This window comes from Mytilus trossulus, chromosome 6 (assembly GCF_036588685.1).
Source record: "Mytilus trossulus isolate FHL-02 chromosome 6, PNRI_Mtr1.1.1.hap1, whole genome shotgun sequence".
NCBI classification, from domain to species: domain Eukaryota; kingdom Metazoa; phylum Mollusca; class Bivalvia; order Mytilida; family Mytilidae; genus Mytilus; species Mytilus trossulus.
In genome coordinates, this window is record NC_086378.1 from 13,585,869 (window position 1) to 13,609,752 (window position 23,884).

Genomic DNA, 23,884 nt, shown 5'->3' on the forward strand with positions numbered 1-23,884 from the left:
ATTTTAAAGTACTCGCCGATGCGGCTCGAACTTTAAAATTGATAATTTAACTATCTCGATTGGATAAATCCGATAATCCACTGGTATCAATGTAAGAATCTATATATCCATGTAATTAATGCAAAAAATAAAACCATGACACCATTAGGAGAGGATGACAATGAAATAGTTATCAAAAGTACCAGGATTATAATTTAGTACGCCAGACGCGAGTTTCGTCTACATAAGACTCATCAGTGACGCTCATATTTTAGAATGTTTACATCATTAAAAAGATGTCAAAACCATCCACGTAAAATCTATAAATATAAAAACACAAACAGGTAATAAAAAAAACACTGGAGGATGTAAATAAAATATATAAAAATATCATGCTTAAAATTGATAGTGATGATACAAATACACTTAGGATAATATAAAACATTCTATACAAAAACTATCTCTGAGAACATACAACAGAAAATGACGAGACAAGGCAAACATTGAGCTTTGATGACAGACAATATTTGTTTTCTGCTCTTTGGTCGGATTTTTGTCTCTTTGACACATTCCCCATTTCCATTTTCAAATTGATTAGAAACAAAATGAATAGTATGTAAGAAAACATATCAAACGTATACATTGAAAGGCGAAGAGAAAGAAAACCAGCTCAAGAAATTAATACACAAAATACAAAAACAACGTATACAAAGAACATCTGGTAAATATATTGAAGATACTATATTAATGATATGGGGTATACCATATATGATGGAGAGAGTAAAACACTACTACATCAAAACATTTCCCTAAATATCTGTTCAGCTACATTTAAACAGAAAAGTTTGAAAACTCTACCACCACTTTGGGAAGAAGGCTCACTTACATCTGATTAAAAAAAAAAAAAGAAAATATAGTAGATGAAAGTTTTAAAAGGCATTTAAATCTGTACCAGATGACCCAATACCAGAGAAGGGAGTCAGTAAACATCCAAAGATGTCTTATGTTTAATATAATACAAAAACAGGGCATAGAAAACTTCTACACAATATCAATATCAACAAAGCAGCTGAGCTTGATCGATCTTGTCTATGGAAAAAATTTCAAAGATTGCAAGACATATATCAATCTTATCTTGTCAATTATACAGTCAAAATCACTAAACCCTGGAACTATCCCAGAAGATTGGTGTCATTCAACAATATGTCAAAAAATGGCGACAAACAAAATCCTAGAAACTATTGCCTTTTATCTTTAATTTACATGCAGATGCTACATGTATAAGAACATGTTGTAACTAGTAATATCATGAAACATCTAGGAATAATACAAATTATGTATGCGGTAGACTTACAACATGGTTTTCAGCCACCTCGTTCCCTTAAAACTCAATTGATGTCATTTCTTCAATATCTTGCAAATTCAAATAATAAAAATATTCAAACATACATCATGATAATGGATGTCGCAAAAGCATTTGACAAAGTTTTACACCATCACATAGTGTATAAAGTTGATTTCCATGATATAATAACAGTACATAACATTAAATTTAAGACTTTTAAACAAACACTAGACTGTAAATTTAATTATTTCTTTCTATTGATTCCATCTAGATGGAGGACACCAAGTGTTTTTACCCAAAACTTCTCCCGATTTTACCCAAAACTTCTCCCGATTTTCTCTTTATCTATTTTGCCATATACAATCCTGTTCGATCACAAGGATCTTCATGTGATCAAAATCTTTCAGATTGTGATCTGGTAACCTGAAGTGTTGGCTGACAGGAATAAACGGTTTTTTTTTGTGAGGTCACTCCTGTGGCCATTGAGGCGTTTGTGAAATGCTGCATATATTCACCAACATATTGGAGACCACATCTAGGACACTCAAGAACGTATACTTGTATACTTGTATGTTATACTTATTTCTAGTGACTGTATAATGAAATGAATCATGATCCCATATGATATATAAAAATTGTTGAGTTAAATTGCTGTCAAAAATAAATTACATTGTGTATAAAAATAATCATATAACACATCTACACAGACATAGAAAAACTCCCAAATAATATCAACATCAACAAAGCTGCTGGGCCTGATCTCATCCATGGAAAATTTTTAAAAGAGTGTAAATCATCTATCACTCCCATCTTATCAATCATATTCCAAACATCACTGAACTCTGGAAACATCCCAGATGATTGGCGTCACGCAAGTGTATGTCCAGCATTAAAAAAAGGTGACAAACACGATCCTATAAACTATCGCCCAATATCATTGACTTGCATCTGCTGCAAACTATTAGAACATGTTGTAGTTAGTAGCATTATGAAACATTAGGGAAAAAATAAAATACTATATGACTTACAACATGGTTTTCGATCCTCCCGCTCCTGTGAAACTCAGCTAATATCATTTATTCAAGATCTTGCAAATTCAAATAATAAAAACATCCAAATAGACATCATAAAAATGGATTTTGCAAAAGCATTTGATAAAGTTTCACACCACCACCTCATGTATAAAATTGGTTTCTACGGTATAAATTGTAATGCATATTATTGGATTCAATATTGCTTAACAAACATAACACAAACAGTAGTCCTTGAAGGTGAAACATCAAATAAAATTCCTGTAACATCTGGGGTACCTCAAGGCACAGTGCTTGGTCCAATTTTATTTTTAATCTTCATTAATGATTTGGCAAAATATATTGAAGACAGTACATTAAGATTGTTTGCAGATGACAGCATTATCTATAGGGAAATTGAAAAACTATGTGACGCACTTAAATTACAGTCTGACTTAGAAGCGGCCGGCAGGTGGGAGCAGGACTGGCTCGTGCATTTTCACCCTGATAAGTGCAACATTCTCAGTGTAACTCAAAAACGCAAACCTTTAGACTTTACTTATAAATTACACAATCACTCTCTAGAAAAAGTTGACTCTACAAAATATTTAGGCCTAACTCTTCAATCAAATTAAAAATGGGACAAACATATAGATAACATGACATCAAGAGCAAACTAGTCCCTTGGATTTGTTCGTAGAAACCTAAAAATAGCATCACCGAAAGTTAAAGCTCATGGATATAAAGCTCTTGTCCGACCAAAATTAGAGTACTGCTCAACAATTTTGGACCCACATCAAAAACAACAAACTCTACAAATTGAAAAAGTTCAAAGAAGAGCAGCACGCTTCTCATGCAACCGCTTCCATAACATGCTCAGTTACTGAAATGATGACAGACCTAAATTGGTACCCACTCGAAACTAGGCGTTTACGATACAGACTTTTTTTCTTTTACAAAATTCTTCATGAAATTGTTGCAGTCCCTACACATAATCTTTTGATCCACTTGACAATAGAACCAGACATAGCAATCCACACTCATTCAGCACATTCATTATTCGTATCTTTGCCTTAATTAAGAGATGTTTAAGTTTCAACCAGATCTTTGAAGCCAGAAATAAGAAAATTGCATTTGTTTGAATTTCTCACTGTACGATCAGTCTCGCTTGTATATTTTGAAACTGTATGATCAGTCTTTATTTCACTGTATTCTAGTGGTGATGTCAAAGTTATATATTGTATATATATATATATATATATATAAGTTTCAGAAAAGTCCTCTGTACTTAAACTTGTTCAAACACACAGATTTAATTGTTATATAAAAAAAAACAGGCAGAAGCTAGCGAACAATAAGCCAGCGAACAATAAGCCAGCGAACAATAAGGCGATATATCGAGATACCAAAAAACAGAATAAGACAACAACGGCCGTTAAATAAAAAAATATTCAAAAAAGGCAGAAAATCAGTTAAAATATAGCAATTTTAACTCAATGAACTCAATTGAAATGGTTTTTATCCAATCCATTGATTTAACAAGTCTCATAACTTTTTAGGCTAATATTCAGTACCACAATAACTCTGCATCTATTAACGGATTATTTGTAGGTGTAGGGCGACCAATGCACCCACTTCAATTTATAACGTATGTAAAAGTAGTCCTACCCTGTAAAATATAGCACCTTTTATGTCATTGTTTAATCTAGAGCTCAAAATTTGAAAAAAATGTCAAAAAATTAGGGGGGTCGGCCTATTCCAGGGCTTCTACAGAAAAACAATGAGGGGTGTCACGGGGAATAACTATATAGGTCTTGTAGAGGAGAAACAGGTGCTTCTTTTGCGCTAGGTATCGAAGGGCGCTATGTTTAAAAATCTGAAACTAGAGCTCAAAATTTGAAAAAAATGTCAAAAAAATAGGAGGGTCGGCCTATTCCAGGGCTTCTAGATAAAAATAATGAGGGGTGTCACGGGGAATAACTATATCGGTCTTGTAGAGAAGAAACAGGCGCTTCTTTTGCGCTAGGTATCAAAGGGCGCTATGCTCAAAAATCTGAAACTAGAGCTAAAAATTTGAAAAAAATATCAAAAAATTAGGGGGGTCGGCCTATTCTAGGACTTCTAGAGAAAAATAATGAGGGGTGTCAGGGGGTATGACTATATGGGTCTTGTAAAGGAGAAACAAGCACTTCTTTTGCGCTAGGTATTGAAGGGCGCTATGTTCAAAAATCTGAAACTAGAGCTCAAAATTCGAAACAGGTGTCATGTTACATCAGAACTACAAATTAAACGTCAAGAAATATAGTATAGCTGTACTTGTGTTGAAAAAAATAAGAAATTATGCAATTTATTTATTTCGGTGAAAATAATAGGATGTACATGCAACCGAAGAATGTCGCGTCTCAAATTTCAGTGGTTGCACATTTGTCAGACACTGCCAAAAGTCAAAGCGAGCATTTATAATTAAAAATGTCGTGCAAGTTACATAAAAATAATGAATTTCTATTTTGTAGGTAAATTTTTACATTATTACCTACAGATCAGGCAAGATTTGCTGAATCAGCAATTTTTACTCTCAGGGGTGGAATTTAAGACTTGTTTTTATCATAGTTGCCCTTAATCAACTTTGTATTGATAAACTTACAAATTACATAGGTAAAAAAAAATCCTTTATTTATTTAGTGTAAAAATATATATCCCCCTTAACCAAGACATAATAAACTTGAAACCAGTCATGACACCTATGATGCATAGACTTCTTATTTTGGATCATTTTACAATAAAGAATACCAGTCTGCACTCATTTCTTACCCAAATAAAATGAAACATTCCATCCCTACCCCATCTGGCAGATTTTCACTTTTTTTTCATCTTAAAGAGTGAACAAAACCCAAATATATGATGTTTCAAATCAACACAGAAGTCAAACATGGTGATTCAGGACGAATTAGTGGATTGCCAATTCTGTTTATGGTTAATCTGACTGACAGAAACAGTTTTAGCACCAAATCATGAAAACTGGTATTAAAGTCGATTCCACATTTTACAGCATGCCTTATATAACTGTAAACATTTCCAGATTATGAGGATAATACAACAAGAGTCTTTAGATTGCAGTTAACTATTATTCCAAAATCTGTTTGACAATACATGTACTAGAACACATCTCTAAGTTGACTGTTTGTCTATTTCTCATGTATGCATTGAGTTAAATTATGTCCCCTTACATAATCAATTTGCCTTTATTGTGCTTTTCACTGTCAGAAAATCTTAACAACTAATGGTATTTGCATGGAAAATGAGTAAACCATTTAATCTTGTTGATATAAGATTCTCTTATGGTCTTAAAGAGCTTGATGACCTAGATTTTCTGTTCATCAATTTGTTTTATTGCAATGGTATTGGTGGTTTTTTCTAATCCTTTTCATCGTTGAAATCTTCTGCCGCACTATTATGTACTTCATAAAACAGGAAAAAAAATACCGGGTTTTTAATCTTACTGCATTCCAGGTGAATAACTTTTTACATTTTTTTCCACAAAAGTATCTGTATTTCCTTCTGGTTATTGACGTATTGTCTTTTTTACAGAAGCCAATACAGCTCCGCATACAGACTTGATCATAGGTGCCACAACAGGTGTCCTGGTAGCATTACTGATTGTGTGTATCATAATCATACTGGTCTTTAAATGTAAAAAGGTAAAACAATACACAGTGAAACCAAGAGAGACTTACATATTTTCCAGTTATAAGTTTAGATGAATTACAAATCATTTTGTTAATAGATATTGGAATATGTGGTATGATTACGTATCTGATGAATATTCTTTTTAAAATAAGGTCAATTTCACATCGTCAAAAAACGTTCCTTCATAATTTAACAACCAAATATGAAGTCATTTACAGCAATGAGCAGGGAAAGTATGAACGCATGGCCGATTATACTTAATTAACGAAGACTTCATCAATACAACTATCCTGAATCGGTCATAAAACGTTAAAAATAGAAAACAAATCTAGAGAATAACATACGCATGAGTCAGTTACAATGGTAATTTCCTTGTATCATACAAATGTCAAGAATGAATACTTCATAAGAATTTAAAGAAGGTGTATTCGTTCATTTATGAATAAGATGATGTTCATTTGCAGAAATACACAATGATAGGTAAGTTATATATCTATATTTAGGTCATTGTTTTGAAAAACTAACATTACAAAAAAAAACACTAAAAGATATTTTGAAGAGACTTGAAAATCATTGATGTTATACAAAAATTCCTTAGTTCTTACGATGATTAAGAAAGTCGTGAAGCAATATCCAAATGTATGTCAAACGTTAAAAATAAGATTAAATTTCGTCAATTTCAAGAAGTCTTTATCTAAACGTTTTTGTTGTTATACAATCAAACTTGCATTATTTTATAATTTCGTGGAATGCATATGCAAAAAAGTACTTGGAAATGCCTATATGATTTTGATCACACTTTGTTAGACTTATTTTTTCAAATATACTGACAACTGAAATTTGAACTGAATGCAGGTCTTTTTTGTTGAGTGTATTACTAGCATATCATGTGTAAAAATGAAAAATTAAACAGTTTTACACGGACGTTATTCCAAATCTTGCATTACCAACTCGTGAGTTTTACCAAAAACTTTCTCAAAGAATATTTCATAACTATTAGCAAATGAGAAAAAAAGAGATAGTAATTTAATAGAACACATTAAGGTTTCCAAAATTGTCCAATAATGCATTATTTTCTTATTTCATCTTATACGTATTTGTCTTTTTTAAATCTTATTGGTATATTAAATGTAAGACATTAGTTTATATTCCGTTTATGCGATTATTTGATTTTTTTTTCAGGTCAACTAAGCAAACTATATGCCAATGAGGTATATGAAATACTTAGTTTATCAACATGGTTTTATATTGAATATTAAATTGAGTCAGAATAATCAAACTGTATATTACACAGTGTGCACGGTTATATATTAAGTATTCGAAGTTAAGTGTTCATCACTAAAAAAGTCAATAAAATTGATACTAACAAATGTGTTCATGCAATCCAATACCATACCCGTTAACTAGTTGAACTCTATATTATAAATACTAAACACGATGAGCTTATGTCATCTGCTCGGTATGTAAAATATAACAATATGGAGTCTTTATATGGTGGCGATGACGTTATTGATTATTATAAAGCTTTATGTTTAATAATATCGAATTATAACTTTTGATTTTGTTACCTCATCCCTTTGTTGTTGTCAAGCTTGTTGTGTCTCTTTCTTATCGATGTGCGATATTTTAAAATCGATGTACTGCTGTCGTGTTGTTCTAAATAACAATTGTCTTACCTTCATTTATCAGTTTTGACAACTTCGTGATATCATGAACTGCTTCGTCGCCCTTGAATCATAGTTTACGTCCGGTCAAGTCCTCTTTTCAGACCAGCAAATTAAGTCAATTGATTAGAAATGAAAAAAGTATTTAATAGACCATAAATAAAGTGAAATAACATTAGTTTTTTTCTTTCTTACTTGATCAAACTTAAATCCAAAGAAGTAAAAGAAAAAGACATGTTTTAGCATGTCACAATTATGGTAGAGGAAGCAAACAATACTAAATAATCAAGACAGACATATATGTAATTTTATCGTTTTTATTGAAGTTCCGTTTTTTGTCTATTTTCTTTATTTTATTTTCTCTTAGTTTAGCTGTTTTAATCAATGTTAAAATTATTAAAAGTGTGTCTTTCTATAATGTGAAGTTACACTGTTGTGCATGATTAGGGTGAAGGTTGATGGCTATTAAAACGTTTAAACTCGATGCATTTGTTTACATCTGTACTAAGTCAGGAACATGAATACGATAAATGTTTGTGTGGTTCCTAAGTGTTTCTCGGTTTTTTTTTATGTAGATAAGACCTTTGGTTTACACTTTTTGTTGGGGCCCGATATAGCTTGCTGTTCAATTTGAGCCAAAGCCGACTTATAATGATTTACTATTACTTGGTGTGGATATATAGTTGACGTATTGGCATTCATACAAAATTTTCTTATTTCTATTTGATAATGTGTGTTTGAAAACGTTCATGACTATCGTTTATAATTTTTTGTAAAACAGACATGTAGACATTTTTGATAAATATTTCATATTGACTACACAATAATGAATGATATTCTTGAAGTAAATATTATATATACTGACTTTGTTTGTTATTTGACAAGGTGTTACAGCGTTATTTTATTTATCCGTGTAAAAAAATAACCTTCACGGTTTAGTCAATTCTTTAAAACATCATGTTTGTGTCGCTGTGCACTTTTTGTCAATGTTTTCTTGTGTTGTTGTAATTTTTAAGTATTTCTGTTTTTATAAGTCTGTACTTTGCCTATGCTTTTTTGTAATTCCTTGTTGAAATATTTTTGTTTTATATAGTGAAATTTCTCCATAATGCTGACTACTTTGCCCCCATTTCTGAAATGTTTACTTGTTATTGTCTGTTTTATTTGTCAATATGATGGCATTTAATTTCATGCGACTGTCATACAAATGCGATGTTTACCTTGCTATAAAATCAGGTTCAATCAACAATTGTATACATAGAGAATAATACATGGCAAAATCCGTATCATATGTCGTATCATCCCGAGACATCAATATCAGCCCAAGGGCCTTTAGGCCCGAGGGATGATATTGGTCGAGGGTGATACGGCATGTGATACGGATTTTGACATGTATTATACACTTTATCATATATTTCAACAAAAGAGTATTATATTATATGAACTGTTTTCTGATCCATAGCACTGGGTTACCTTCAGTTCTACTTTTGTCTTGTTTCAAACTGCTCAATTACTTATCCGAAGCACCTTACAATTTGCGTGCTGTTGTTTTAAAAACATATTGTGTTTATTATTGTATTTATTTGTGTGTTTTGTACTTTTTATAGTTGCATTTAGTGTGCCAAAAATATGAAAGCTTGACGTTCGTGACGTCACATACAATATAGAAAACTTGACGTTCATGACGTCACATACCTAACAATGATGTCATTTAAAAAATGACCTATTTTGAGGAAAAATTCTTGAGCAAAATAAAATAAAACTGACTTCATGTAAAAAAAAATAAAAATAAAAAAGTAGGGGTGTGATAAAGGGTAGGGGTGCGATAAAGGGTAGGGGTGTGATAAAGGGCATGCGATAAAGGGTGCGCATCAAAGTTACCCGATATGGATTAAACAACAGGCTATTTATCACATATGCAAAACTACTGTATTTACAACTAAACATATGATAAATTAAGATATACCTGTTCATAGTCAGGAGTATGATAGTTTCGTTCAATTCGTTTGATTTGCCATTTAATACCGGACTTTTCGACTTGAATTTTCCTTGGAGTGGAATAGCAAGTTGTGATTGAATTGTTTTACATTTATCTTTCAAAAGACTTTTGAAGCTGACTGTGTTTTGCTCATTTTTGAAGGCCTTACTATGACCTATAGTTGTTTGCATCTACTTGATTTTGTCTCACGTGAAGAGGTATCGCATTGTCTAGTATATCCCACATTCTTTGTTTTTTAAAACTATTTGCGTGATACTTTAAAGATGTGTACAAATGTACATAATATTTACTAAACTGTTTAAAGCACAAACATCTACATATACTAATATTTTTCACAGCCTAGAATAGGGGTTTTTTTTCATAAAAGCCTGTGAAACATTTCCCAGTAAACAGTTTTGCAATTAAAACTTTTGACATTACGAAATTAACAGTTCTCGTTTTTTTGATTTTTAGATAAAAAAAAAATGCATTTAAAAGAGGGACGAGAGATACCACAGGGACAGTCAAACTCATATATCAAAAACAAATTGACAAGGCCATGGCTAAAAATGAAAAAGACGAACAGAAAAACAATAGTTCACATGACACATCATAGATAACTAAAGAATAAACAACACGAACCCCACCAAAAACTAGGGGTGGTCTCAGGTGCTCCGGAAGGGTAAGTAGACCATGTTCAGCATGTGTCATTCGTCGTGTTGCTTTTGCGATAACAAATCCGGTAAATAGTCTTATTCGGTAGGTAACATTTATGAAAGGGTAGGGGGTTGTAGTTACGACGAAAGGAAGATATCTGATAGCATTTGTGAAACGATTTTCCCATAACGGTAAACCGACTCGTGATGGCGTCCGTAATATTTACGAAGAGATGATAAAATTTCACCATTTGGAATTTTTGATTTCATACCTTCCTTGAAAGCAACAACCATTTATCAAGAAAATTTCACACTCAAGAAACTGTAAGATAAAAAAATGGGTGGAACAGGTCTCTCGTTGTCTTCTTCATTAATACATAGTTTATCGCTCTGGACTAAATTTGTAGTTACTACTAGGTTATATGCATTTTAATTTCAACATAGTAATCACTAATTTTGAGAATAGTTGATTAAAGATTTACAAAAAAAACACTTCAAGGTAAAGGAACAGTAAATGGGCTATGTCGCAGATTTTGCTACAAACTTGCATACAACCTTGGCTCGTTGAACTACAACTGAAAATCGAAAAAATAATACATTTATCTCTTTTATTTGCTAAAAAGTTGCAGATTGATTTCTCTTATTATGGGTGAACATTTGTATAGAAAGCACACAAAATCGGCGAAAAACCTTCTAAAATTTGTCTTAAAATCGCCAGATCTCTAATTCTACTCCATAGATTTTTCTTAAAAAACTATATATTGTTGACAAAATTTCTGTTTTAATGATATGAAATAATCATAGGGTCACCGACTTCGTTTTTTATCTAATAATAAATTTGTTACCTTATTGGTAGTGAAAAACGTCAAAAATCAACGTTTTACGGCCTGCAACGCTATAACGTTACGATTATTTCGACGTTTTGTTGGATTTTTTCACAAAGAACGCAACTTTGAATGATGTATACTGTAAAAACGAAGTCGGTGACCCTATCTTTATTTTGCATCATTATAACGGAAATTTATGTATCAACAACATATAGTTTTTTAAGAAAAATCTATGGAGTAGAATTAGAGATTTGGCGATTTTAAGAAAAATTTTAGAAGGGTTTTCGCCGATTTTATGTGCTTTCTATACAAATGTTCACCCATTTTGTAAGAATTCAATCAGTAATATTTCAAATGATAATTTAGAAAAATGCATTATTATTTCGATTTTCAGTTGAAGTTCATCGAGCCAGAGCTGTATGTCAAATTTTACTGAAATCGAAGACATAGCCCATTTACTGTAACTTGACCTTAAGGCAAAACAAATCCGCCTTCAAATATGAATTTATTGAATTTTATAGGCGAATAGGTGATATTGGATTCGCTAATTGTTGAAGGCCTTTCTGTGTCGTATAGGCCTATAGGTATCTTGTAAAGAGTTGTTCCCATTACAACATACCACATCTTCTTTTAAGTATTTACAGAATGTACACAGCTATGTATCACAATCACTGCTTGTTATGGATCAATCTGTTGTACAGTTGTCACTGGTTCAGACGTACTTATGATAATAATTATTTCTGTGACTCTCTTTTGCATTAATTTGTAGGATCCTTTACAGTAGATATTGCAGCTCATCTGTAACTAATTCAGCTGAACTTAATACATTATATTTAGCATATACTGTATAACGACGCTAAATTATAAAAAATGACGAGGAAAGATAACCCCTGGCCACCAAAAGCTTTATTATTATGAAGCCAATTGCAAAGTGGTCGAGTTATCTAGCGCGTCGGATACAGTGTAGGCGATTTTGTGTCATGATATCTCAGTAGCATAATTTCGATTGATGTGAGGACGAAAACAAATTTCGAAACAAGTTTACAGAAATAACATTGTTGGTCTGGTGTTTAGACGAATTATATATATTTATGTATTTCACGATTGTGTGTACAGATATTTTGCAGAAATTACATTGTTTTGTATAACAAAAAAATGTAACATGTTATGAATGAAATAGCAATTTTGTTTCTCTTTAAGATAAGCCAGAGCTATGGTCCTTAATCAATATTTAAACACTCATAGACAACAGACTTGATATTCTCTTCATGATTAGTCCAAAGGTGAATAAGATGCCCTACTTCTCCAATCTACAACAATCCCGAGACTAATCGTTATATGTAATGAATAAGAATATGCTGATGAATGAAGTCATAAGTTGTATTTATGCTATTTACGAATTTGTAACATATTCGAACCGTTCATACTAAAGAATATTGCATGCCTTTATTTTTTATCAGTTACAAATCCTTAATAGTACTGCAATGATTTGTGACATCACTGACATGTATGTTTTCGTGATGTTTTCTTGCTACACGTATAAATAGTTTTCATTGGTGTCTGGACCAGAAGATAGACACAAAGTTATTTACCTCTCCAATCATAGTAGTCCAAATAATTATGACATTTGGCAAGGCTATTTTTATTTTTTTCTGGGACGCCTTCCTACAACGTCATAACGCCGAAGCCATTTTTTACGTCTGGAGTTTGAGAGTAAATTTTGGGGGGAACTTTGAAACCTAATTTTGACAAGAAATTTTTATTGCCGGTTGAAAATGTTTACGTAGTTACAAAGCCGTACCTTTTTTGTGCTTATTGATGTAAAATATTTCCAGAAATATCCAAAATAAAGGATAAAACAAGATAAGATTCCATTTGAAGTGGGGGGATATTTATTTTGTTTGGCAAAGATTTCCCACAATTACCAACGGCACGTGACTTCCGGTGAATATAAAATTTAAAATCCGTTAAAAATTGACAGACCCGAATTTCCGGATAATGTAAATCGAACGTTCCGGAAATTCGTAGCCATTAAAATTTACCGGATTTCAAATTTTATATTCACCGTTGGTAATTGTGGGAAATCTTTGGAACATTCAAAACGGGATATGCCAAATCGCAAAATAAAATCTAAAATTCAACCAACGAATCGATAACAACTCTCTTAATCGAGAGGAAGTACAAGCTACATGTATGTACTTAAAAAAAACAAAATTCAACATGCATAATTATAAGCCATCTGCAAAAGTCTTCTAGAATCTTAATTATTTTTAATAGTTTTTGAAAACTTTATCATATCAATGAAACAGCTAATATAAATCAAGAGATAACCTTTCCCTTTTAAATTTTAATGGCTAATATTTCGATTACAAGCACATTGACCTATATATTTTTTGCTCTTCTTATTCATTTATAAATCTCCTATCAATATATACTAGTATTATGAAAAGTTTGTTATTTTGAAACTGAGTAGCGAACTTCTTAAATATCTCTGTATGACATATAAAACACCGCCTGTTACAACATTATTTAACTTTTAAATTTCATTGGTCATTACGATAGTAAGGATAATACAATAGTAGAAAAAATAGTAAAATGTTCCTGTGGATCGATAACTTTTGACTGTATCAGTTTAAAAATAAGGAGATGAGGTATATTGGCAAGGTTAACATTCAAATCCGATTTACCTTTGATAACATTTTATCCCCACTGGGTCGATGCCACTGCTGGTAGACGTTGTGTTCCCTAGGGTATCATCAGCCCAGTCATGAGTGTCAACACTTCGATGTTGACAGGAATATCAATTATATGTTCATTTTAATAAATTGCCTGTTTACAAAACTTTGCATTTTTCGAAAAACTAAGAATTTTGGTATCCCAGGCATTGATTAACTTCGCCGTATTTGGCACAACGTTTTGGAATTTTTGGATTTTTCAGTCTTCAATGCTCTTCAACTTGTTTGGCTTTATATATAACTATTTTGATCTGGGCGTCACTGATGGGTCTTGTGTACACGAAACGCGTGTTAAGCATATTCACTACTAATTTGTATGTCGATTAGAACAAAACATTAGGTTTTCTCATATCACATCAAAACGGTGTCATCCTACTGCTTAACGCCACTTATACACCAATTCATATCACAATCATAAAAACTTCAATCGGTGACATGCTCAATACGTGGTAAATTCACTATTGTTATAAACGTTAAATCTAATATCTGAAAAATTACGATAGAATATGAAAAACGGTGATGGGGTATTCGTGACATATTTATGACATCGTTATTTCACAGAGATAATTACTCCGAACTCGAATATTGCAACTTTCATCCTGAAATTCATAAACACCTCCCAAGTACATCACTGTACAATCTTTTTCATTATCATCACGGTATTCGCTGTCTTGGTGGTTAAACTGTGTTAGTGAACTAAATACATTTATGAATGGGTCCCCATTTACCCATTGTTCTGCCTTTAATCCAATCCACATGTTTTGCTTGCCTAAAATATAAAAACATGGGCTTTTGAAGACTATGAAACGTCATACGCTACTGGTGTCACTTTTGTGAAATTGCGGACAAGACACATTCATCTTGTTAATTTTTAAACATAAAAAATGATATTATAAAGTGTTGTATATCATTTTAAAGCTTTTAAATTTTTCTTTCAGATTATTGCAATTTTGTTTATGTAACAGACAATTTTCATTAATTAAAACTCAATAAAACCTTTATTTTGCAATAAGATTTCCTTGTCCCGCGTTACACTTTTAGTATTGTGAAATTCTGAATACCGTAAAAAACATATATTTTTTTTTACCAAACGATATAAAAATTTGTCGAGAACAAGCAATTTATAAGTGGGCGATGACGTAATGTCGATTTTTCTCTCTCGAAAAAACGGAAATATAAGAAAGAGGGATCAAGATGATACAAATTATGTGTCCCATGCACGAAAGGTTGCCGTATTTTTTTTTTAAATTGTCCCAAAAAGGGAATTCCAGAGCAAACCCCATCTCGAAAGTAAATAATTCTTATACTAGTATTTTGTACAAAGATCACACTTTCGCCTCATGCAATAATCATGAAATTTTAAAACAAATTCTTTTTATTCGAGTTGATTAGCAATGTCCGACATGTTGTCCCCTTCAAACCAAATTAAGCGTAGGGTTACGTTTTCTGCGTTTTCATGTTGTTTATCTGATACAGTGCCATTCGCTACATAAAAAAATTTATAATGGATAAAAGTAAAAAAAAATATCACTATTTTGACATTAAATTCCCTTAAATTAAATCTAATATACAAAATATCAGATAAAACTAAAATGTCCGATACAATGTCCCCACATACGATTTTGACGTTATTTAATAAAATATGCTTCTAACGTTCCGTCTAATGTCATGATTGCGGTTTTCACAAACGATTTGGAATACGGCTTTTTTTATTTTGTTGCTTAATAAGTAAACTTTAAAATTAATGTGTTATGTTGAAGCTATACCGATTCACAAAGAAGGGTGGGGAGAGAGATTTCCTCGTGGAACTGACGTGTTTTCCGGACTAATATAGTCGGATCCGCTATAATACAAATTAATAGAAAAAAAAACAGCTATAACAATTGTTCCCGCTTATTTCCTTGCATATATTTGTGCAGAACTGCCATGCTAGATATGCCGTATAGTCCTTTTGCCTTGACATTCTGCAGTGCAAAAATTATTGCATTTGCAGTGCATAGTTTATCCATAAAAAAAAGAAATCGATTGCTCTTATAATTAAAATATATATAATTTTAAAAATGGTTTCAATTCAAGTTACTTTTTTTATTTTTTATTTGTTAATAAAACTAAAGCTTAACATCTTTTATCTGAGAAAAAAATCCTTTCTTAAGAAAAAAAATCAATACTTTACAGTTTATTGTAAAAAGCCATCTGAACAACAGGCCGCATTCCAACGTTTTATTTTGTCTTACGTCTTTGAGTGTGTAACGTTAGGTGACACCAGTATCGTGCGACGTTTCTGCACTGCAATAGACGTATTTACACTTGTATGCAAATTTGTCCGCCATTACATAAAGTCACACAGGTTCCCGTAAACTTTGACATCATAATTTAAAATATTTGACGTCACAATTTAAAATTGTTTGTTGCTTGACGTCAAAAGGTGATTTGGAGTCGATCTAAGGTCATTTGGAGGCAGGATACAGCTAAATACCGAAAGTGTAAATACGGACGCCTGACGCGTCTAGACGCGTTCCATTTTTAAACACAATATGTTCAGTTATTAACATTCGTGTTCCACATTGAACGCCAGCGTTAAAGAATATAACACATTGTGTTCAGTCTTTGAACGCACATGTTCAAGACAAGTGTTCTAAATTGAACACTAGAAATGTTCTAATATTGTAATGGGGAGTGAAAAAATATTTCATCGCTTCAGAGTCAAACAGACGATGAATAAGGGTGATTCGCACTATAATTTGACGATAAATGTATTTTAGCTGTATCAACATAAGCAAATTATAGTTTGGTAAAAAAAAATGAAAGAGCGTATTTATAAAAGCGTGCAAACGATTGATCTTTAGTATAAATCTTCTTTCTAAAGGACTTAAGTTCTTTGGGTATATTTTTTTACAATGTAAATGTGTAAATGCTCATGAAAACGTTGCTATTGTAAAAGCGTTCTGGCGTCGAACATGATGCGTTCAAATTTACCATTTCCCCCCGAACGCCATGTGTTCGAAACATGCCCGCGTACATAACAGCGCGTGACGTATTTAATGTACCGGAAGTGGGGTTTTTGGTCGTGATTGAAGAAGCTTCACTGAAGAAAATTACAGTAAAGGTATGTTTAGTTATCTATATTTATCACACATTTTTTTTAATATTAAATCAACAAATTTCTACTTTCACAGGACACACTGAAGTATAAATGGAAGTAGAACATTTTGTGTCAACACATAACGGTGCTGTTATGCCATAATTTGATTCAAAAAGTAGGAGGTTCATTGAGAGAATATATTTAAATGATCATGCTTTAAAAAAAGATAACCAATGTAAATTAATACGTAAATGTTTAATGATATCGTTGCTATTGTAAATGTGTTTTAGTTTCGAACATGAAACGTTCCAGCTAATCGTTTTCTCTGAACACCATGTGTTCCAATGTCAAGACAGAAGTTTGTAAAAAGGCATACTGCAACACTAATTTTAAATTTCTTATGTATATGTTATATAAAAAGCTTTCTCATTCTTAAATACTTAAATCTTAGTACTGTAAATTCAGAAATTATTGCGTGCATTTATTATTGTGATTTTGTCATTTTACACTTGAATGCGATTTTAATTTTTACGATTTTGAGAAAAGTCATGCTTAATTCAGTTAAAATATTACAAAATGCGAGTTTTAATTATTGCGTTTACAACTCAGTCGCATTATTCGCAATAATAAAAACCTCGCAATAATTTCTGAATTTACAGTAATTCATTTTAGCAAATGTCCACCGTTCATACATGCATTGTTATGTATTCTTATGTTACTTTTATAGGGTACAAACACAACTACAGTACTGAGGGGTATTTGTTCGTGCATACCTCGCCGAGAATGAAGAGAAAATTTCGCAGTACAAGAGATGACTACTTATCCTGCACCATAAAAGTACTTTCATATGCAAGTTTAAGAATTTTAGGAGTGCCCATTGACTTCTTACAAGTTTTGTTATTTTAGATTTATCAATAAAATGTGCACCATTCACTGGTGTACATTATAATCAGAAAACTATTTGAGCTAAATTCGATATAATAACATCAATTTAAATTGGAATTACCGTATACAGATCATAAGTGAAATTACTACATATCTTTAAAAAAAAAAGAGGCAAAAAGTAGTTAGTTTCTAGAAATGTGAGCAGTTAGTTTAGTGACAGGTCTAACGACAAAGTTTTGCCTAAAACACCTACTGTATGAGCATTTGCTGGACACTTCCTACCATCTTTTTTTAAAAGCTATAGAACATGAGAGCCCATATACTTGAAAATGCATGTATACCACTCTTTAACAAATGTATCTTAATTATCTAATAAGGCTGACAAGTATAATGGAATTAAAAAAACGAAATAAGAGTTTAATTCTAATTCTTAAGGAATATCGACATGATCCATAATTTGTTTACTCATACACTTTATATTTCATATTTTAGAACTCACAGTTGATGGATAACAAGGTTAAAGAGTAGTTATAACCCAAGGAGACGAATGTTCTAAAAAATGGAAGCTCAAAAGACGAATGTTCTAAAAAATGGCAGCTCAAAATCAGTTGTAGACGACTCAAATCATGTTCAAAAGTACCTAAGGTAGCAGTGTTACATGAACACCGACTCGACTAGTAGCAGCATATACACAGGGTATTTTATGGTTGATATTGACTATCTGAGTGCTATGAAAGCTGTGGATCATCGAAAATATTGGTGATAAACGAGTAATTCAGGACAGTGCTTGACTTGAGAAGTTGCAAACGATGAGTTAAACTGTGTTCATAAATCACTAAACTTTGTTGTTACATACTAATTTTAAATATGACGAACAATTTGTTTATGGTTAAATATTTGGACACATTAATTTTTGCAAATTACAAATGTTATATTTTTAATTTGTCTAACTTGTCATTTTAAAGTTGCTTCAATATTTCACATTGTATTGTACTTTTTTTTTTAATTTTGCCTCTTTTAATCAATTAAAGATGTTTTTAATTAATTTAATTATTTGTTTTACAAGACCACAATAATGTTTCAGAGAATAGAACACTTTTTTCTGGAACATGTAAAATTGTGTTCCACTAATACATGCATATGTATACACTATGTGTTCTGGATATTAACACATACTTCTGGAACACAGTCCGAGCGTTCCAGAAGTGTTACAAGGCTTGGAACGCGTAACGGCATACAATTTTGCTCACAAGGTCATGTTCCAGATTCAAACACTAGGCGTTCAAGGAGTACACATGATGTTAAAAACTGGAACACCAAAGTTAATATTTAGAACACTGTTACGCGTTCCAGATTCAAACACTCGGCGTTCAAGGAGTACACACTATCCGTTCAAGAATAACACACATAGCGTTCGAAAGATGCACACATACTATTAAAAACTGGAACACCAATGTTAATGTTTAGAACACCGTTACGCGTTCCAGAAGTGTTACAAAAGGGTGTTCAAAAAGTGTTCAGATTCTTAACACTTTTATTAACAGTGATATATATATTAGTGTTAAATGTAGGGAGTGACCAGGATATTCAGATACTAGTACCAACAGTGAAAATAGAACTATGTAGGTTATTCGTTTTTCTGCCAAGAATGCATAAAACTTTAATTTTTCTTTGTTTGCGATCAACATTCATTTTGAAGTATTTTGTTTTTCATTACATAGTAATAAAATGATATGGCACAGTCAAAAATGTTTCGCGGGATCTGGCAAGTTTAAGGGGGTATCATCATTTCCTTTATTGTGAGTTTTCACCTATTTGTTTTATGATCTAGATATTGGGCATCTTTACTCCCCTGATAACCAGGGGTTGCTTTGAGTATGAGCCTAAGTATTTGGGTTTTATGGCCCTTGTTCTCGTTACGATTAAATGTTGGTTATTTTACTTACAGTGGATTTTAGATTTTATGTAATACTTACAACTTAGGAAAGAGTTAACAAAATTCCACTTTTCTGCTGTTGTGATGGTTATCAAATCTCCGCCATTTTGTTGGCAATGCGTTCTTGCATCGTACCAGGTTTTACCACTGGTGGAAAAGAATTTCAAGCAAGTGTTTGTAAGGGAATCGAAATAGTATCCAATGTCTGTGCAACCTATCAAAAATTAAATATCCCCATTTTAACAGAATTATATAATAGAGTACTATAATTGTTAGCTGTCATATTGGATGCTATTAAATATTAAGACTTTGTTGTTTTTTTTCAAGTGATTCACATTTTGAGCTTTCGTGATGAGGATAAATCTACAAATGCTCATCGGACTCATGAAGCTTTTTTTTCTTACAGCACTTGGTCGATACTGTCTCCGAGAGTATATTTGGCTCAGTAGTCAGTAATGCGGTAATGAGCCTTTCTTAAATTGTTCGTTTAAAAATCTGAAACTTATAGGTTGCATTTCTGTAAATATTGACAATGCATTTTCCCATTGGAACTATCTTTACGGCTCATACTGTACCACTTTTACTATGAAGTTTACCATATCCTAGAATGGAAAGTTCATATGCACTACTATATTTTTCAGAGGTCAAAATATAGGGCTGTGTGGCATATTTTTAACGTTTATATGCCCCGAAGAGTTTAACTAACATTAAATTCATAACTACACTACCTCGGCTGAACAGCTATCACAAATTTCAATATAAACAATATTCACATGTATATTTACTGGTAAAATTCCTAAGTTAACTCTCTATGAGGTGCAACCTTCAGATCAGAATTGGGAAACAGTATGTAAACAAAATTACTTATCTTTGAAAATTCTTAATCTCTCCAAAAGAGGCGTGGTTTGAGAAACAGCTGTATTTACAAAGAGCAACCTTTAAAGAAACTAAGATTTCATTGTCGTCGCCCAAAGTTGACATTTGTTGTATCTGACTATTTTCAAGGTTGTTCATGAAGTTTTATAAGTGTTATGGATACCAATTATCCAGCTTTGAGCGTTCCTGTTGAAGTCAAATACAGAAAAGCGCTTCTGAAATATATAATTTACACCGTCTTGTTTCTATTTTTGTCATGCAGAGTCATTTAAAATACTATATACAGTAAGTGATTTGCTCTTTGTTGAAGGCTGGTTGTTTTGCTTTGTTTTCTTATATCGTCTTCTGATAATTGTTGAGCAGTTTATAACGCATTTAGATTCAATACGATAAATGAGAACAGTTAGATTTTATATTTTAACATATTATTTATTAGTTGAAATTTGATTTTGAATATTGACAGTAAGTGCGTCTACTTTTTGGTCGGTATCTTCTGTTATTTGGTCTTAATCATTTTCATCTTTGTAATTTTTTGTAAGTTTTGTATCGATCTGATGGTTCAGCCTTTTCCAGACGACTTTTAAAGTTTTTCTCATATTGTTCATGTGAAGGCATCAAAACTGTCGACACTGTAAATCTCATCTTGACAACCATAATACAAGATTTTATATGTTAAGGATAATCATGGTTTTTTATTTACATAGCTACAATACTAATACTTCTGTATAAACTGACCTTCTTTCGGAATAACATAAACGTTCAAATCTGTCATTAAATTGTCAGCATTGATTGTCATTGGCTCAGAAGATTCAATTATCCAGCAAGTTTCTTCGAGAGTATTCCATATCATTGCAGAACACGGCTCTCGGTTAGTCATGAAGCAAAGCCTGGCACATTGAACTTTAGACGGTTTACTTATCCAATGTTCACTGGATGTCGTTGGATGACAAGTTATGTCTATCTTAAGCAATTTATTTTCAAACATGTTGTTTTGTTCTGGAAATATGTGTGCAGTTATATAACACAGAGACATAGAAAATCCCAGTAAAGTCTTCATTTTCTTCTCGATAACACTCAGAGTGATTCTAAGTGAAAAAAGTTAAGAGTATTTATACATATGCTTTTTTAATTTAAAATAATAAAAAAACCTACATTGTCATTATCTTTAATGCATATATGGATTATTTAATTGAATATGAAGTAGAATTGTTCTTTTTGATTTGATAAATATTGAATACGAAAGAAAAATACCAATAAAAAGCTTTCAAGTTTTTTTAAATAAACGCTTTGTTGTGTTAATCTGTAGATAAAAATTTATAAACAAATAATATTTTCAGTTGGGACAAAACAGCCATTAAGTTATTATTGATTTCATAAATAAAAACAATTACATGATAGGGAAAAGTCGACATATTTAAGCTATACATTAAAAACGAAATAAAAGCTAAAGTGATTCGTGAAAGTGTATTTGTATTTTGTTAATAGTTGCCAAGTAGATATGATGTACGTTGTGTGTCGCGTATTTATCATATGTATGGTGGTGAAATGTTGTACAGAGATTTTGTTCTAATTTTATATACATACTTAAATATTCAATGTTTATGCTTATGTAGTTTTAGATAAGACATTTATCACATACAATTATGAGGTAGATAATTAATTTTCCCTCTTCTTAACTGATTAATTTAACTTTAAACACTGTATTATTTAAATTTGGAGTAATTATTTAATATGGAATTTAACTAAATAATGAATTTCATGGATTTTACATGTCAAAGCTTGTTACCATGGAAACAATAGACAACCAATTTAAATATCACATCATGGAAAAAAATCCCATCCAGCACACAGACCTATTGATAAATATAAATCCTTTGCACCACACATACCAAGTAAGGATTATAAATCCTGTGCGGCGCACAGACCAAGTGAAGATTATAAATCCTGTGCGACGCACAGACCTGTTTTAAAAAACTATAAATCCTGTTGAAGACTAAAAATCCTGTGCGTCGCACAGACCTGTTGAAGACTAAAATTCCTGTGCGGTGCACAAAACAAGTGAAGACTATAAATCCTGTGCGACGCACAGACCAAGTGAAGAATATAAGTCCTGTGCGGCGCACAGACCAAGTGAAGATTATAAATCCTGTGCGGCGCACAGACCAAGTGAAGAATATAAATCCTGTGCGGCGCACAGACCAAGTCAAGATTATAAATCCTGTGCACTGCAGTCTCATTGAAGACTATAAATCATGTGCTGTGCACAGACCAGGGTAAAGTTACATATTGTGTCCCATAGAGCCTGTGAAGACTACATATATTGTGCTCCTTATAGATTTAATTAGAAGATGTCAGCAAATTCACAGAAGTGAGGATGGTAATAAATGCTGTGTAGCACACAAATAACAACTACAAAATCAAAACATGTTGAAACAAATCCTGTTAAAGCATGTGGTTGTACTTGATTTGCAATTAGAAGCTCTTCTTATTGTCCATTTTGAATTTTCTAAACTGGTAACACATATATCTAGATAAGTTGATTTATTTGCCAGGTTTTTGTTAACTAAACTGAATTGAATTGTTGTTCTTTTAAAAATTAAAAAGCTTTTCTATGTTGTCTCATTGGAATTTTACCACATATCCCTGACTTCCTTGTAATCACTTGCCAGTTATTTGTACTACAGTGATAATGATGCACATTTAAAAGTTACGAGCTTGCATTGTAGATTCATTGGGATTTGAACATATTCCTGATTTACTAGCCCTTTCTTTTGTGTACTAAAATGTAAGTTTGTACTAAGTCTGCAGCTTTGCTTTGTTGTCTTATTGGAATTTTCTACATCTACCTAATTTACTTGCTAGATCTTTGTTCAAAAAGTGTTATGGTTGTATTTTTAATGATTCATGCTTGATGATGTATTCAAATCTTTATTGTTGACATTCTCTTACATGTTATGTGAAGTTTTTCTTGGAACATGATAATAGCCAACAAATAAACCATATGCAGTTGTAGTTTGATAACATATTTTTTTCTCTCAATAGTTATATGAAAATGATGACAATAATACACAGGCTTAATATTGTGCATAAACATGAAGCACATTTTGTTTACAAGTTATATCAAAATTGACAAGGGTAACAATTTTAATCTAATAAAAAATACCTAAACTTTTCTCCCCTTAACACTGTTCTTAACATAATATACATTTACATAATATTGCTTT